Source organism: Ambystoma mexicanum, chromosome 12 (assembly GCF_040938575.1).
Source record: "Ambystoma mexicanum isolate Mex_15411 chromosome 12, UKY_AmexF1_1, whole genome shotgun sequence".
Lineage (NCBI taxonomy): Eukaryota > Metazoa > Chordata > Amphibia > Caudata > Ambystomatidae > Ambystoma > Ambystoma mexicanum.
The window spans coordinates 1,205,125,523-1,205,143,280 of NC_090936.1; the positions used below are offsets into that span (position 1 = coordinate 1,205,125,523).

The 17,758-nt window shown below is 44.7% G+C and overlaps 1 long non-coding RNA gene across 1 annotated transcript; it reads left to right on the plus strand.

Annotated features, from left to right (window-relative positions):
• Window positions 1–4,722: 4,722 nt before the first annotated feature.
• On the plus strand, window positions 4,723–6,677 carry LOC138514381 (uncharacterized). Its single transcript, XR_011281921.1, has 4 exons — window positions 4,723–4,886; window positions 5,368–5,454; window positions 5,562–5,679; window positions 6,029–6,677. It is a non-coding gene; the product is annotated as an uncharacterized lncRNA (long non-coding RNA).
• Window positions 6,678–17,758: the final 11,081 nt, after the last annotated feature.

A 17,758-nucleotide genomic window follows, 5' to 3' on the forward strand; every position in this document is an offset into this window, starting at 1 on the left:
TGACCATCGATGGTGATGTTGTTATAGCTAGGGTCTAGTTTAGTTAGAGTGTTGGGGGAGCCGACGATTAGGAGCTCTGTCTTCTCATCATTCAGGCAGAGACCATGGGAGGCCATCCATGCCTGAATGATGGAGAATATTTTGTTGATCCGGGCGGAGTCTTCTTGGTAATTACCAGAGATAGTGAGGAGTATCTGGGTGTCATTTGCGTAGTTTGTGTAGGTGACACCCAGATGATCCAGTTGGTCAAATAGAGGCTTTGTAAATATGTTATACAAAGTGGGGGATACACAGGAACCTCGTGGGACCCCGCATGTGATGGGGATAGGGTCTGCTGCAGCTGTAGAGGAAAAGACTCGCATGGTTCTGTTTGCCAGGAAGGATTGTGTCCAAGTGATGGCAGGGGAGGAGAAGTGGGCTGCGGTGGCAAGGTGATTACAGAGGACCTCATGGCTGACCAGGTCAAAGGCCGCTGAGAGGTCTAGGAGGAGTAGGATAGCGGCATTGCCTTTGTCTTTAATTTCATCAATCTGGCTTTTGAGATCAACAAGGGCGGTTTCAGTTCCGTGTTGAGGTCTGAAGCCAGATTGACGTATTCCTAGCAGTTGGTTGGATTCTAAGTATTCCTGAATTTGGATGTAGGCGACTCTGTCCAGGATTTTCAGTAGGAAGGGGACTGTGGTGATGGGCCTGTAATTTGTGGGTGTGGCCGGGTCGAGGGATAGTTTTTTCAGGAGGGGGAGAACCCATGATTGTTTTAGGTTGCTGGGGATGGAGCTGCTGGTAAAGGATAGGTTGATGAGTTTGGTGATGAAGGGAGAGAGCTCTCTGGCTGCATCTTTTATGATTTGAGCCGGGCAGCTGTCTCCTTTACAGTTGGAGGGTTTCAGGGATGTGATGATTTTTTGAACTTCCGGTATGGTGACTTTTTTGAACGAGAAGCCTGCGCTAGTAGTGTAGTTAGGTGTAGGTAGGTTAAGCTTGGTGACATTGTTGTTGAGTTGTTGCCGTTTGTTTTCGATTTTAGTTTGGAGTCCTAAAATTTTATTGTTGAGGGCGTTCTGGATGTTGGTGCACCAGGATTTGTCTTTCAGGCAGGTTTCCGGGGGCGAAATGGGGTTTTCTAGTTCCTTCAGAATTTTGAAAAGTTCTTTAGTGGAGGAACCTGCCTGAGTGATCCTGGTGTTGTAATTATCTTTTTTGGTCCGGATTATCTCGCTTTTGTAAAGTGAGGATAAGTTAGTGAGGTTGGATTTGTTTTCTGCAGTGGGGTTAGTCTTCCAGGTGTGGTGAGCCTTAGCTTTCTTTTTTCTAAGTAGTTTGAGCTCAGGGGGGTACCACGAGTTCAGATGAGCTTTGGGTTTAGCTTTGCGTATTTTCAAGGGGGCAACGGTGTCCATTGCTTTGGCCATGGAATCATTGAAGGTGTCAATTAGCAGGTTTAAGTCAGCGTTAGCTGGGAGGGCATTGAGGGTAGGTAAGACCAGTGGTAGTAGGGCTTCAGCAGTGATGTTGTGTTTATTCCTGGTGGGGTATGCTGGTGCCATGGGGTGCTTATTGGGCAGTATCTGATTGGTGTTAACCTCGAAGGGGATCATGTGGTGATCGGACCATGGCAGAGGTTGGGGATCTTTGCAGGTTGTGTTGCAATTATGGGTTGCTACCCATTCAGGGGTTCTGCCTTTTTGGTGGGTCGGGAGTACAATGAGTTGAGTGAGACCGTGATCGGTTAGGGCATTGGCTAGGGATGCAGCGGGTGCATCGTTTGGGTCTTGATAGCCGAGGTTGAAGTCTCCAAGGATCATGATTTGTGCTGTTGGTTTGGAAATTTTGGAGATGAGGGATGTGATGTCTTCTTCGAAGGTCCCAGGTGGACCTGGGGGTCTATATATGAGGTGGATGGTTATCGTGGCTGTGGGGGAGGTTTGTAGTTTGGTTGTGAGTAACTCGCAGGAAGTGAGTGTAACTGTGTCGGTTGGTCTAAGGCCTAGGGCGGATTTGGAAATGATTGCTACGCCTCCACCTCTGGCGTTAGGTCTGTCTGCTCTGAAGATAGTGTATTTGTCTGGGATGGCTAGCGATAAATAGGGTCTGGACGCCTCATGAAGCCAAGTTTCTGTTAGGGCTAAGAAGTCAAGGTCATTGGTAAGGATGATGTCTGCAATTTCTGTGGGGTGGGCAGCCAGGGATCTGACGTTGAGAAGGGCGCCTTTTAGAGGGGGAGGAGTGGGTTTGCTTGGTGCAGTGTGCTTTGTATTAGTTTCGGAGTAAGGTCTGGAGTTAGGTTTAGAATTTGTGGTGGGGAGCCTGGAGCCTAACCTTTCGTTGCGGGTTATGATGTTGGGAATAAGGGAGAGGGGGGTGGGCCCGGGCGGCTTAAAGCGGGTGGGAGGTTTGGTGGTCAATTTGGTTTGGTTAGACTTAGCAGTGGGACTGTGGTGGCTGTTGGTGGGTAGGCCATGGATGACGATGGATGTGGAGGTGTGGGGGTGGTGGTATGTGGCGGGGAAAGGGGGTGTGGAGGGTAGGAACGGAGTGGGGCAGGGGATGGGGTGGTGTCTGGGGCACCCTAGTTTAGCCAGGCCGTCCTGATGGGCTATGTAGCTATTGTTGCTACAAGGTACATTGTCCTGTATTAAGCAGAAAGGGAACATTGTTAGGGCGAGCCAGAAGATCATGATATGTGGATAGCGGTGGAGTGTAGTGGCGCTGGAGGGGAGCAGGTCAGACTAAGATAGATGGTGGCTGGGTGGAATCGGGTAGAATCAGTCCGGTACAGCCTGTGCACTATATTATCTAGATTGGATACAACTAGTTGTAAGGTTGGAGCATACAACAGGGCACCTAGATGAGACAATTCCTGGCATTGACTAGAATGCATATATCAGAGGGTCTGTTAGCGACCATAGGGTACGACACAGTTCTAGTGGTTTGTGTATATCTACATTGCATCACAGAATGGTTTGAGAGAGGTGTGCAGTTGTAAGCAGTGTGTGCGGAGGACTAGTTCTGAGTACGAATGTCATAATGGTTGGGCAGCTACCGTGACTAAGGCAGTGACCATAGACACAACACAGTCTAAGTGTGGTCTGTTATTGACCATAAGGCACAACACAGTCTAAATGTGGTCTGTTATTGACCATAAGGCACAACACAGTCTAAGTGTGGTCTGTTATTGACCATAAGGCACAACACAGTCTAAATGTGGTCTGTTATTGACCATAAGGCACAACACAGTCTAAGTGTGGTCTGTTATTGACCATAAGGCACAACACAGTCTAAGTGTGGTTTGTTATTGACCATAAGGCGTAACACAGTCTAAATGTGGTCTGTTATTTACCATAAGGCACAACACAGTCTAAGTGTGGTCTGTTATTTACCATAAGGCACAACACAGTCTGAGTGTGGTCTGTTATTTACCATAAGGCACAACACAGTCTAAGTGTGGTCTGTTATTTACCATAAGGCACAACACAGTCTGAGTGTGGTCTGTTATTGACCATAAGGCACAACACAGACAGTGAGGTCAGATAGTATTCCTGAGCCAAGCGGGTATTGGGTTCTATAGGTAGACCAACACTTGCCACCGGAGTAAGCGGGCGAGTGTAGAGCGAGGCAGCAAACGGAAACAGAGTAGAAGATTGAGTGATAAATTGTGTGTCTTAGCAACCAGGCCAGGTAGGCTGCAAACTAAGGCTAGAACGTCTAGATTCAAGGTCCCCGTGGGACGCTGTAACACTTAAGACTAGTTTACTCACATGGCCAGGTGGGTGTAAGGAGGCTTGAGAACATTGGCACATCAGTGACGGCTCTTTGGACCAAAAAAACATTTAACAGAGTCCCAGGATAGTTCTGCAGACGGGGTGGCGAGTGTTCCGGAGCCTTTACTTGCCAGAACTAAGGGGCAGCATTTGTGGCCCAGGCCTACAGTGCTCCGAACAGGCGCAGGAACAGGCCTTTGTATGGCCTTCGGAGTGGCCGGCGAATCCAGATGATGAAATCGAGGTTAAGCCTCGGTTTCGCGCCGCGCAGCGCCCGGCATGGGCGAGTCAGGCGCCGTATGGGGACAGGGTCAGGCAGGCCCTGTTCCGTGTAGCTCGCTCGCTCGGAGCCTGGATCCTCTGCTGGGCTGGGCTGTGGGGGCTCCTGCCCTCACCCCTCAATGAGGAAGGACGAAGTGGGGGGGCATCTATATGCCATTCGGTGTGGTGTTTAAATCATTCACCCTTTTTGGGATAAATTTGACGATGTAATTCTGTATTTTCTGCCTGAGAACTCACAGACAACAATATATGTCCTTGATTAAGAGTAACAACATTGCATTACCATAGAAATCACGATTTTTTCGGGGGGCTGTGCCTGTTTTCTCCAGTGCGCGGGCTCTTTCATTATGGCTGGCTGCCTGTGTAGGTATGAATGCGCAGTTTCTGTATTACGTTAGCTTCTATACGCCATTTGGTGCAGAACAGCTCCCTTATCCTTCTGCTCCAGCTCATGCCTTGTATGGGTTAATACCCATTTAAACCAATGATAGACTTGTTGTTAACTTCCATACATTATCCATTACAGGATGATTTCTGCTCCCATCCGTTTGTAGTTGTTCTTCGTACAGGTTAACATCCAGTGAGAAATTAGGACTACATGTCCCAATACACCTTGGAATGTAGATGCCATTTGGGAACGGTGGTCGCAACAGCTGCATCTAATTAAGGGAGGCACGCAGGCCATTTGTTGACTGGCCTATCTAAACGAAAGAGGGCAGTATTGACCTGTCGCTTTTCGGAAGTTGGCAGTAAGACGAGACATATACCAAACTGGGCTGCATTTCACTCTACGACACGCCAGAAATCTACGGGCTTTGTCGGCGGTGCGTCAACTTTATAACGGTAGGGACTGGAGCTGCGTTTGCTCTGAGTTTGTCATTTTCACTAGTCACGTTGTGTGTATGTATGCAGATGTCATAGTCAGATTAAATTGGGGATTGCCTGTAAATCATGCCACTTTTAATGGCTAAAGTTGGCTTAGAAGCTGCGGGTCACTGAAATGTGCTAATCCACCCAATAAGGCTTCTTTTGCCTGTGAGAATGGCTCTGCCTACGGTTTTACTGGAAGCTGCCCATGGCGAGAAAGAGCCTTCATTTCTGGTGTCGAAAGGCTGTAGAAATTCAGAATGAGTGGCCGGTTTGTTGGACTCTTTTTGAGCTTTAAACGGATTGCTTATTTTAAGTCAGGATGTGGGTGATGGCTCAGTTTTCTAAACTAACACAGGGTTGTTCCGTGAGTTACATTGCTGCTGTCTAAGAAATATGTAATATAATTGATAATAAACTAGATTCTGCCTACATATATATTTTCTTGCCCGTGTAGACATACTCGATTGGGTGGTGAACTATGGCAGTAATCACGTTAAGTGCAGCAGTTTATCGGTGCAATGCATAACGCAATCAACTCAAGGTAATGTTGTGTGACTTTTTGCCTTTATAACCTCCCTGAGTTGAAATAGATATTGAGACATTGTTAACAGCGTCCTCCATCTTTTCTGCCTTCACACTTTTTCACAGATATCTAGAAGTGCATTATAGTGGAACACTTTCAGAAATCTGACAGTGGGCATTTGAATTTGTTAAGACACTCAACACAAACCTTGTTGTGTCGAATTACTGTGTAAGCTACCGCAAGGTAAGAGCTTTGAAGATCTAGCTTTACTTAATTTGGTAAAAGTTGCTCGCCTAGCGACTTCTGCTTCTCTCTCCCTCTCCCTTCTCCCGTTTCCTCTATGCACTATTTAGGGCAATCTAAACACTTAACATATGATGTGTTGCTCTATGGGAAGTTGGGCTTTCTAAAGTGTATTTCTTTCATTTGAAGTCTTGTTATTTTCAATCATAAGGAGTCCGGCTTTTGTTTGAACAGCCCTATAAGTAGACGAGTTTGGAGCATTGAATAGCTCCACAGACATTGTAATATAACAGTCTGATGAGTGAGGGACTATATTGATTAGTCTTTCTATCTCCTTGTCTCTCCACAGGTGTCACGTGTCCGTCCCTCATAGGAGGGTATTTCGAATTTTACCACAACAGGAAAACAGCTGTTTATGTGTGGGATTCAGCAATAGTCTACTTTGAACCGATTGCAAATTGTTTGGCTCTAATTGCCTTTTTAAGTCAGTCTCCACGTCATTTTTAATGCGGATGCTGGCTTAATCGTTGTGGAGAATAATCAGGTTGTGAGGTGGTGATTATAGCTCTGCCCCGCTATACGATCAATTGTGAAACATTGTGTTTTTAAGTATATACCCCTGATGAATTTCCCCTGACTGTGTATGTATGGAATGAGTGAGGAATGAAACTTGTTGGGTTGAATGGGAGTGAAGTAGTGTGGAATTTATTAGTTAATCCAGCCGTGTTATTTTTCTTTAAACCCCATCACTGTGGTTAGGCTTAGAAGTAACAAATAGATTTAGATATTGTTGTTCATGTTGTAATCCTTGACTTTGTGTTTCCTTAGGACTATCTGTACACTTCTCTTTCCCGTTATACTTAACTTGTCACCGTTGTGGGTTGGTCGTTGTTATTTCCTTTTTTTTGTTCTCCTTTTTTTTTTGTTCCTTTTTTATGTAAAAATATTTTTATGTAAAAAAAGTTTGGTCAAAGATTTGTATTAAACGATGAATCATGCCATGTTGGCATTTTTATGTTGTATATTTACCATTGAAGGTTAAATACAATTGATAATTGAATACTTGGTTAAATGCACATTGTTTCTGCATCCACTCCCCACTCTGCAGTGCTTAATACTGAAGTACAAATGATTAGAGATATGAGAACTGTTTTTATTTTTCCTATCTCTATTCCTGCTTCTAATTAGCGAGGTTGGACACATGACCTTGTGACACCACACTGTGGACCATTTCTTTAGTTTATATTATTTAGTTGTTCCTAAAGTTAGGGGGCTTTTTTGGTCCTACAGTTGAATCCTCCGACCTCTTTTGTGTGCATTGCTATTCTAGTGGTACCACCTTGGCCAAGGATACCCTGCTTCTCTCTCCTGCAGTATATAGCAATGGTTTAGACACTGATATTCCCAGAGAATCTCTCTCCTGTTTTAATATCCGGTGTGCCCCATCAGAGTGCCTCCTATCCAAAATTGGCAGCTTTCCCAAGTAGATCACGTGAGCAGCCATTATCATTGTTTCAGCCTTGATGTGAGGGGCACAATATCCATCCATTGTACTCTGGTCCCCTAAGAAGTTTGGATTTGCTTTTAGACTGATTCCATATGGGGTTTCAGTCCCCGTCGATAAGGTCCAAGGGATCGCCAGCACGGCATTGAGGAAACTTTCGGGTGGTATGTCCATCATTACGTTTTGTTGTTCCTAAATTGCTCGGGAGATTTACTAAACTCAATTGTCAGAATGGCTTTTGCTTCTGGTGGCCGCATCCTATCAAAAATCAAGTCCTACTTCTGTATTGATGAGGAGGTGGTCCTTCCTTCCGTAGGGTCTCTCAACCTTTCTGATTAGGACCAGAGATTGTCTCTGTTGATGTCAGAACCCCAGTGCTGACTTACTTGGAGGAGTCCCTGCCGCGTAGGACGAGTGCAAGACTATTGTTCACGTTTGGTGGGCGCGGGAAAGGCTCTAAGCCAGCTGTTTCTTCCCAGAGTCGAGGGGTCAGGTGGTCAGATGGAAAGTCTATGAACTGGAAGTCTCTGCAACCCCTATGATCATGCGTGTGAGATCAATGAGGGGGCATGGCGTATCATTGCTGGAGGCTGGGGTTGGTAGACATCTCAAGGGCAGCCACGTTAGCCTCTCCCTCTAACTTAGTTACTCAATAATGAGGATTACCCCTAGCTAATCTGGCATTAATGCAGTAGCCCCCCCCATATTGTGCTTCATACATTCCAACCCGCCAGCCCACTTGCATACAACAGGTGCCAGTGTTCTGGAGTGAGCAGGAAGTGATGGGGGTAGCTGAAGCTTTATGCCCCCATGCAGGGAGGGCCATGTTGGTCCCGGCAGTAAGGGGGGGTAATTAATGAGTATTACCACACGGTAATCTGTCTTTCAGATTTTGTTGAGCACATGGTAATGCCATATGGCCCTTTCCCATAGTACTTCATGCAAGGTTCCCCCCACTTGGGGCTAATCATGAGACAATTTTATAGTGCCCAAATACCCGTGGGTCAGGTGCGCTGTATAAATAAACCAAACAAAAAAACTTGTATTTACTTAAGAAGAATGGAAGGCTTGGCTGAGACTCGAACCTGTGCCCTGCAAACTGAACACACTCTCTTGAGTTATGGGCTTCAATCGCTGGGATATTTTGCTAGCGCGTGATCCGTCATTTGTATTGTAACTTGAAATCCGGCACTAGGGATTTAGCTGTATTGCACGAGGGCACATGAATACATGTGTGTAACATGCATGAGTCGGACTGTGAGGGCAGAACACTTTCACCCATTGGCCACTGCGATTCTGGACCTTGGGTAAGATCACTGAGGAGGGCCTAGGGTGGAGGAACCGGGAGGAAGGAAACGTAGGCGAAGCTCAGCCCTCTGGGACAGTAAAGCGAAATGGTGAGTACTTTGGGCAGAAGCTGATGGTAGAAGGGGTAGGGTAAGGGAACCTAACGCCCTCAGAATTAGAGTTAGCCCAAAAGGGGACGGGAGCACAGAGCAGAGTAGAAAGGTGAGTTAGCCCAAAAGGGGACGGGAGCACAGAGCAGAGTAGAAAGGTGAGTTAGCCCAAAAGGGGACGGGAGCACAGAGCAGAGTAGAAATGTGTACTGTGATATTTGGGCACCGGAAAAGTTGTGTCTGTGAGTTAGAAACTGTGATATTTGGGCACCAGAAAGGTTGTGTCTGTGAGTTAGAAACTGTGATATTTGGACATCCGGATAGTTAAGCAACGAATGGCCATGGGTAGAGAGAAACTGGTAGTGAGGGCCGGGCTCAACCGGAAGCGTCCACTGGATGCGGACGGCGGGAGGGGCAGGGGGGAGGTATACCTAAGAAGCCCCACTCGGCGTAGAAGAACCTGTGGTGTGGTGGATAGACGGATCGCCTGTAAGATAACTCCTTGACTTTATGCAAATAAAGCTGCTGTGGCAATTATGATTTCCAAGTTAAAAATTGCGTTTGTTTGTTATTTCTATGAATGCATCACTGCGGGTGGGAGGGGGCATGAATGCGGCAGGCAGAATAGGGATAAGGTGTGGGAGAAGGGGAAGGGGGAGGCGCGGCAATGGGTTGCCCCAGCTATGGACCTTTCTGTGTCACAGAGTAACATACCTTCTGGAAAATATGGCCAGTCGAGGAAACACGCGTTCCAGGGGAAAGAGGCTGCAACAAGTGCCATTGCTGACTGTGCAATAAACCGCCACGTGCAGGCACGTGTGCCTGTTAGGGAGAATTCTCTCTTTAGGCTGAATTTCCTAACCGAGTGAGTCCCCCAGCAGCTTTGCTGGATTTCTGGAGTTTGTTTTTTTTCTCCTGCCAAGAGTGAGACTCTTTTTCTCCCACTCTTGGACATGATTTATGGTGTTCCTTTGACTGTTAATGTGTTTTATGAGCTATGGGGTCCTTTACTCCATAGGGTCTCATGTGTTTTTACTATGTGTGTTACACAGCACCCTCTGTGCAGTAACACCATAGACTCCCTACCCTGGGACTGACTACTGTCTCCCAGGGCATGTAAAGTCACCATTGGCTTTACTAGTCCCAAATTAGTAACAGAAACCAGTACAAACCATTATATTGTGGACGTACTGGTCGGGGCAATTCGATTGCCCTGGGGTCTGTTAGTCGAGGGGGCACGTCTCCGTCCCCCCTGATCGAGTTTTGGCTGGTGGCAGTGGAAACTACTTGTTATATTCGACCACGAATATTTTCCAATGAGATTTTCCCATTGTTCGAGGCTACCAACTTTAATTATTTAATTCTCCTAGCCTCGAACATACCGCCGGTTTATTTATTTAATATGAATTCTCCGGTTGGTATTTTTTGCCATTCTAAAATGGCGTTTGTGTTCTCTTCTGTGACTCCAACCCAAGTCGAGCCCTTTGTTCCACTTTTTTGGTGGGCTTCTCCACAGAAGCCTCCAAAAGTGGTGACACTCTGTCTGGGTACCACAGGGGGTGTGGGAGGGGGTTTAGGCACCCTGGACTGAGTTACCTTGGTAACTCAACTCGCACTTTTGTGTGATTGGCCCACCACTTAGCATGTTTGATTGACAGCTAGGCTGAGTGAATGGGGGTATGCTGCATAAAAGCAGGGCTTTGGGGACTGGAACTTCAGAAGTCGCCACATGACCTGAGAATCCGATGAGGGAGAAGCTGAGCCGACCTACCACGACGACACCACCGGTGGAGCCCTGCGGAACGACTCACCACTTCCCGATGACAGAGAAGATCTCCCGGTTGGAGAGGCTTCTTCCCCTGACTGGTGGGCACAACCAGTTTTACCTTCTTTCTTCGCACCCCAGACCGGTTTATGGTCGAACTGCCCGTGCCAAGCACCCCGGCGGCCGGATAGCCACTCACCACTGAACCGCGAAACAACGGACCGCTCTTTGTACCTGAGAAACTCTGCGGCTGGTTTCTTCCCTGGTAGTGCCACGGACCCCTGTCTTGCTCCACGACGAGATCCTCTCTTCCCCCGGATGAAGCACCAACTTGCATCCGCTGCCAGGAACAACTGCCCCCTCTGGAGTGTTCTCACCACTTTAAGGTACCGTGTCCGCCAGGCCTCCCTTTCTAAAGATTGCTACAAGGTAATAATAACCCCTTAACCTTCTGGACTGGGCTGGCCGCCTTGACCCTCTAACTGGTCCCTTTCTTTGGTCCAACTCCTTTTTGAACCATTACAAGACTTTTTGTGCACTGCAACCGTGTGACCTTGGACACATTTCGTTTCGATCCTCTTAAAGCAGATCCGGACTACTGACTCTGAATTCACGGTTTTACTTTGCCTTCCTCTCTTGCTATGTTCTTGTAAAAGTGTTGCGATCTGTTTCAATTTGTTCTCTGCTGTTCTCTCCCTTTTTAAAATGAACTATTAGAGTGCCATCTACGTTAAGCGCTCACCGCTGTCTGAAAATAAGTGGGGCTTTACTTAAGACTATTGTTTTAAGGGAGTGTGTATCTTTTAGTGACCGTGTTTTTGAATTGCTTAATATTAGTGCATGTGTGTTTTTCTAGATGTGGTTTTTAATAAATAATTATATCTCTTTTACACCAAGCCCTGGTCAGTGTTTACTTGTTCTATTGTGTGCTCTTGACCTATTGTGAATACTCTGTATACTGCCTAACTCTTCTTGTGGGAAGTCTGTTCAGCCACAGCTACCAAGTGAATCTGTGTTGTACAGACTGCTACCAAGTGGGTTTAATGCCAAACACCTGTAGTCTTTTGCAGTGGTTCCAGAGGGAACTGCACAGGTTTCTGCCTAACAGTGCCCGATAGAAGCAGGGGAGAAACTGCATCTAAGTAAACAAGATCTATGATCCCAAGGAAACCTCAGAAATGCGGCTAAGAAGAAGAGTGCAAGTTCGGTACCAGAGCCTCTGCACACAGAGGGAATGCATTACAGGAGGACAAATTACCCGTCCCCCTATAAACTGCAACCGCTTAACATATAAAAATGAGCCACAATTGTCTGACAACGAAGTAGCATTTTACGCAGCCCACAACTATCAACTTGGAGAAGTTTGTAAACTCAGGGAGTTGTCAGGCAGGATGGAATTACAGCCTTTGCGCGCCAAGCTGCTTATTTTCCCCCAGGCTGTGCCATGGCAGCGGGGGGGGGGGGGGGGAGCTGTGGCATTATCCAGGGGTGCTCGGACAGAGGCACGGCACAAGGAAGCGAAGGCTGCACGCCTCCGTGGATGTGAGTGCCACAGAGGTATGGACCAACATCGCTCACACATCTGTGAGGAGCCTGGACCTCGGGCACCTCACAAATGAGGGAGACCCGACCTTTAACTGCTCGGGGCCTGAAGCGAAGCGCCTGGGAAGCAGGCCTAGCCACACCCTCCTTTCATTGGCACAATGGAAATCACACATGCTCACCATTCTTCAGTCAGTGTTGCCTCATCCCCCACTAAGGAGAAGTGCAGTGCACATTTCCACTAGCCAAAGCACTCTGTGTTTTGCACACCTAATTCTTCTTCCATTTACATCTTCTGGCATGTACTTCTTTTTGCATTTACTTTTTCCTGCATTTACTTCTTGTTGCATGTTCTTCTCCTTGCATTAACTTCTTACATATAATTCTGTCTGCATTTACTTGGTTATTGCATTTACTTCTTGCATTTTCTTCTTTTTGCATTTAGTTCTTCTTGAATTAAAATCTTGCATTTTTTTTGCATTTACTCCTTACATTTACTTCTTGCATTTACTTTTTCCATTTAGTTCTAATTGAATTAACTTCTTCTTGCATTTACTTCTTTTGTTTACTTCTTTTTGCATTTAATTCTTCTTGAATTAACTTCTTGCATTTATTTCTTGTTGCATTTTCTTCTTCTTACATTAACTTCTTGCATATATTTATGTCTGCATTTACTTGGTTATTGCATTTACTTCTTTCATTTACTTCTTTTTGCATGTAGTTCTTCTTGAATGAACTTCTTCTTGCACTTCTTTTTGCATTTACTTTTTGCATTTACTTCTTGCATTTTCTTCTTTTTGCATGTAGTTCTTCTTGAATGAACTTCTTCTTGCATTTACTTCTTTTTGCATTTACTTTTTGCATTTACTTCTTGCATTTTCTTCTTTTTGCATGTAGTTCTTGAATTAACTTCTTGCATTTGCTTCTTTTTGCAATTAATTATTGTTGCATTAACTTCTTACATTCACTTTTTGCATTTACTTCCTCTTACGTGCACTTCTTGCAGTAACCTTTTGCATTTATTTCCTCTTGCTTTTATTTATTTGTTTATGTATTGTGGGTTTTGATATCTAAACATCATTTTTTCACACATACAATACCATGAATACAATTGATACATTCAAAGATTTTACAAAGTACAAATGAAAAATCAGAAATGTTACAGAATACAAATAGAGAATAAAAACATTACAAAAGTCTAATTCATCGTGTTTATCCAACCAGTACTAAATCCACAAACTATAAAATTGAAATTGGTAGAGATAATTTATTTGTGTTTAAAATACGTATCCAAAGCTGTTCTAAAATTGCACCCTCCCAATAGTTTATACATCTGCCCAGTTTCTCGTACAGCATAGACAACAGTGCTGGGTACTCAATACGTAGGTGTCTTAGGGTCTCATGACTCAAGGCACAGTGGCGACATAACCTTTTTTCCCTTGGGAACTTTAGACGCGTACCTAAGACATCTAATATCGGAAACATCAGTCTCAATATCCTAAATCTTAAGGGGCTGATTCATGGAATTATTTGCGTCAAAAACAGCGATTTGTGCGCCATTATGCCCGCAAATCCCTGTTTAACAAATGGGGATTTGCGGGCATAATGGCGCGCAAATATTTCCATGAATCAGCCCCTAAATTTCTTGAGGAGTGTTTACTTACATTGGGTGCCAGTACATTAACATTCTTTATAGACCAGTTAAAATGATCATTACAACTATGATAAATCATTAAAACTTCCCTATTCTTAATCCATTCATATCTGTACATTTTCATTTCAACTTTGGATTGGTAACAAGCTCTTCAGCCGTGGACTCTATCCTTGTCAGTGTAAGAGGATTCAATTCAACACTACAGCTAAGTCAACGCCTAGTCTATAATACTGAATGAAAACCCTTATTGATATATCTTTAGGTCCAGTTCATGCGTTCTGGATGACTACCCCTATATAACACCCCTCTCTTGGAATCCCCCTGACCCCACTGAGCCAAGAAGTAGTTCTGTTTTGCAAGTTTAAAAGGTTTATTTGATAATTTACAATATATATTATATCACGCTTTATAATAAATTAATAATTGAATAGCACACTTAATCTGATATGATAAAGATCAACAACGGAGAATCTGGCACTAGCACACTTCTTTATAATTACTAAGGAGTTGAGATGAAATGGATAAGGTAGCACACTGGTAAATAGGTATAGAAGTATAATGTGGTAGAAAATGCTTTATAGAGTTCAAATGGATGTAATGTTGAATGAAAATGCAATATAGAAAATACTCAATATGATTTCAACAAAACAATGTAATCACTTTTCTCTGGCTATTCCCTCCCCCCCTTTATGCAAGGCAAGGAAATGGAAGGAAAACACACAGTTCTCAGAAATGCAATCAAATGGGATTCAGTTCAATCCCAGCAAGCTTAGACAACCGAAAACGGATAGGAGTTTTGAAATCACAGGCCCAAATTGCTTTGATATGTGCTGGCAATGAATGAGAAATATGCTGGAAACGCTTTTAATTCCCTTTCAGAGGTTCAGGGTGAGTGGTATCTAGTTAATATTAGTCCAGGCTCACACTAGCAATGATGCAGGGATAGTTAGCAGGTTAAACGAATTTCTGGCAAATGAAATCAGGCAAACAGCAGCAGTTTTTACAAGTGAAGAAATTGCAAATCGCGGTAAAATTCGCGGATGCGTGTTCCGCGATTGCGGTAAAACTATAAGGGGTAGGAATGCGGTTCTTGGTGCGATTCAAAGCTACGATTCTAAGCTTTCAAATAAAAGTTATTGCAAGTCTCTAGCTCAAACGGTCGCGGAGATATGAGCGATTTAGTAAAGGTCGTTTTTGGTTTTGTAAATTTTAAACGCACACTTTTTCAAAATGACAAGTGACAAAATTTTTGCAGCAAGAATGACAGGTGACAGATTTGGAGCTATCAAGCAGTTCTACTTAGGTTAAATAGATTGAATTAGATGAATTTAAACTAAAAGCTTGGTTCTACACAGTTTGCTATGTACTCACACTATATTCTTGAGTGAAATGGGCCTCGCCATGGATCTGGTCAGGGTTTTGGACTGGGCTCTGGTCTGGTCTGGTCTGGCCTCTGCACTTCACAGTGATCTGGGTCACTCTCTCTGCTGGTCTGGGTCTCTCTGGTCTGGTCTCTTAGTTCTGGATAGATTGAAGTCTCTAGTTTGGCTTTCTGGAGGTTTGATGGAGGTAAGTATGGATTTTTCCGGCAGAGCGTCCCGCTGCAGATGGATTTGGAAGCTCCCTATCTGTCCTGTCTGTCTGCTTTTATGTGTTTAGAATGTGGGTGTGTTCTAGCATCACTGACCCTACCTCTCTCTCAGCTTCTAATTGGTCAGCTTTCATTCGTCCCCTTGATTGGGGGAATGAAATGAAGTGTCATCATGATGAGGTCTGTTTATGATACAGAGAACCCACCCCTGTCAACTTTACACACAATCTATATCTGACCTAAAAACATATTTGCACAGGTACACATTTGTTTAAAATTACATATACATGGTGTGGCTGAATTTAGCCATGTCTATGTCCAAATCTGCTCATTCTCGGAGCTTGCATTCAAAGAGTGTACATAATTGACTTTTTAACTGCTTTTCCAATTTCCGACATGGACCCAACTTTACATACATGTGTGCAGGGGGTAGCGACATTAATTGATGAAGTTTCAGATTTTTAACATGCACACATTTAGAGTAATATCCACTTTTCCGCTAAAACCCCCCTGAACATACCACCGGTTCCTACCACGTCTTAAACTGTGGGCAGAAAAATCACAAGAATTATGGTATCATTTATAAAATTTTCACATGTCCGCTCTATGAATTATCCCCCTTTTTATAAAACCATATCCTTGCTGCAGGGGTGTGTCTTTTCAGGTCACATGGTACAGAAACCAGTCTTTCCAGTTTCTGCCAAGCCAGCTTGCTTCTCACAGGCAGTGCTCCTCCCAGCTCCTGCCAAGAGGAAGCTACAATTTACGACTGCGGTAATAAAAACCTTTGCCTGAGTGGAGAGGGCTTTGTTCACTCTCTGGCAGAGCACAGGAAATTCAATTATCAGATAGATGGCATATCCTTAGCCTGGGCAGCAAAAGGAAGGTTGGCCTGGGAACACAGTGGTGACTCAAGTTTCACTGCTGATGGGTAGTTGCTAGGCAAAATCAAGTTCCTTAAGCCAGACCTTCAGCTAACTTTTTGTTGCTTTTAAAATAACTTGTAATTTTACACATGCAGCTAGAATGCTGATTCTAAGCGCAAAACTATGACATTTCAACAGTTACAAAGGCATGTGACACCAAACATAGGTCACTCATTTAATTTAACATTTTCGATTTTGGTGGTTTTAAATCCAGTTGTAGTTAGGCTTAAGCTGCTGACTCCATAGCATTTTTGTTATAAGCATTGTTTTTGGGCTCTTCATTTCCCAGATTTTGTAGGCACACAAAACTCCATTCTGCCAAATGTCTGCTGGTGTTCAGTGAATATTTTGCACATGTTGCAAGGTTTGAAATAGGCATTTTGCTTGCCTTCAGAAAAACACACAGAGTGGTTTTAAAACGCCGGCTTTTGGATAGTGGTGAGTACTGGTACTGCACCCATTTTTGGGATTTAAGAAATGAATTCCCAACAGTTATGGGTTTGCTTTTGGCAATCAGCATTGCCATTCCCAATGGTTTCAGACTACTGTGCGGGTAGTCCAATGGTGGTTTTAAAGCGCTTTGAAGCTAACCGGCGCTACTGTTTTTCCTTTGGCAACCCATTTCCCTCATGGCAACCCGGCCTTTCATTCTCGCACTGGTGGGTGGCAAGTGAGGCAACCATTTTGGTGGGCGCACAAACTGCGCAGCTTTCCTGGATTTCAGCGCACATGTGGGTTTTCCGCCATCTTGAATTTTCTAAGCCCACAGCACCAAATGTTGTAGCAGGATAGCTTAAACGTGGGTCAGGACACCCAACAAGTCCCCCCCACACGACTGCACTTTGAATTTGAGTCGATGGGGAGTCGCGTGCACAAGGGTTTTGACCCATGCACCGGTCTGTCCGCATAATCTTCTTCCTCTTCTGTAGATGGCACAGTTCAGCATCTTCTTCTCCATCCGGTACTGATCGATCGGTTCTCCTCGCCGGTCCTGATGGGAGTATTGGGCGGTCCACTGGGCCCATTGGATCTCCGTTCCCGGTCTCCGAATCGTCCTTCTTGGTCATCCTTCATGGTTTCATCTCTCCTAGGATGATAAAGCAAAAGCGGCAATATCTACTCATAGACGTTTTTCCACCACTGTTGAGGTAGTGGGGCAGCATATGCATTTTATCATAACGAAACATTACATTCTTATTTTGAGAAAAAAAAAACAGTATGACTAAGAGACAGTTTCATACAATCACAATATTTTAGAGACTAGATGTGGTATGTTTTATGATTGGAACTGAATTAGTCTGAGACAGTGCCCGCTAGGATTCCAGAGGATTCCTCCAGTTGTTGCAGAGTGTGCCTGGGATGGCAACATTTCAACTGGTTTATGTGGACCCACTTGTCTTCCCCCTCTGCCGAACCGCCTTTGGGGATGCGGATCTTGTAGGCCACAGGGGAGATCTTATCGACGATCTCAAAGGGTCCCTTCCATGTAGGCAAAAATTTGCGCTGCTTGGCCTGGTTCCTTTGGAAGTTGTATAGATAGACCCGGTCTCCCACCTGATATTCCTTCCTGGAAGTTTTCAGGTCATAATGGGTCTTCATGCTATCAGCCGATCTTTCTAGATTCCGCTGAGCATAAGCAAAAGCATGTTGAAGGTGTTTCCTTAAATTCTCTACATACTCATGAGTAGTGGAGGCATTTA